This window comes from Camelina sativa, chromosome 10 (genome assembly GCF_030686135.1).
Source record: "Camelina sativa cultivar CO46 ecotype springtype chromosome 10, ASM3068613v1".
In the NCBI taxonomy this organism is placed as follows: Eukaryota; Viridiplantae; Streptophyta; class Magnoliopsida; order Brassicales; family Brassicaceae; genus Camelina; species Camelina sativa.
Genome location: NC_141889.1, coordinates 27245872 through 27246705, shown reverse-complemented (window position 1 = coordinate 27246705; position 834 = coordinate 27245872). Strand labels below are relative to the sequence as shown.

The following is an 834-nucleotide window of genomic DNA, read 5'->3' as shown; positions in this document are numbered from 1 at the left end:
CAGCTCCTCAAGAGAGGACCCATATAGGGACAGGAGATGCACCTTCTACTCATACTCAAGTACATGGCATTGTGCCACCTGCTGTTCAGAACAACAACTTTGAGATCAAGAGTAGTCTCATCCAGATGATACAAAGCAACAAATTTCAAGGATTGTCAATGGAGGACCCATTGGACCATATGGATGAGTTTGATAGGCTCTGTAGCCTCACCAAGATAAATGGAGTTAGTGAAGATGGATTCAAACTCCGGCTTTTCCCATTTCATTGGGAGACAAGGCACACATCTGAGAGAAATCACTCCCCAAGGAATCCATCACCACTTGGGAAGCATGCAAGAAGGCATTTCTATCCAAATTCTTCTCCAAGGCTGCGAAATGACATCTCTAGCTTTGTTCAAAAAAATAATGAGACGTTCAGTGAAGCTTGGGAACGTTTCAAGGGATACACAAGCAGATGCCCTCATCATGGTTTCAGCAATGCATCATTGCTAAGTACACTATATCGAGGTGTAGTCCCTAAGATCCGGATGTTGCTGGACACCGCAATCAATGGTAACTTCCTCAACAAGGATGTAGACGAAGGTTGGGACCTAGTGGAGAACTTGGCTCAATCTGATTTCCATTACAATGAGGAGTATGATCGCACTGTGCGATCTACTGGAGACGATGATGCCAAATACAAGAGAGATATGAAAGCTCTCAATGACAAGTTGGATAGACTCCTCAACCAGCAGCAGCACGTCCATGCCATCTCAGAGGAAGATCCGTTTCTGCAACAAGATGGGGAGACTGCTCAGATAGAGGACATGAACTACATCAACAACCAAGGAGATT

The 834-nt window shown here is 44.7% G+C and overlaps 1 non-coding gene across 1 annotated transcript; it reads right to left on the bottom strand.

The window, feature by feature from the left end:
- Nucleotides 1-365: 365 nt before the first annotated feature.
- LOC147937468 (small nucleolar RNA R71) lies at nucleotides 366-472 on the bottom strand. Its single transcript, XR_015569708.1, has one exon. It is a non-coding gene; the product is annotated as a small nucleolar RNA R71 (small nucleolar RNA).
- Between the last annotated feature and the right edge of the window lie 362 nt (nucleotides 473-834).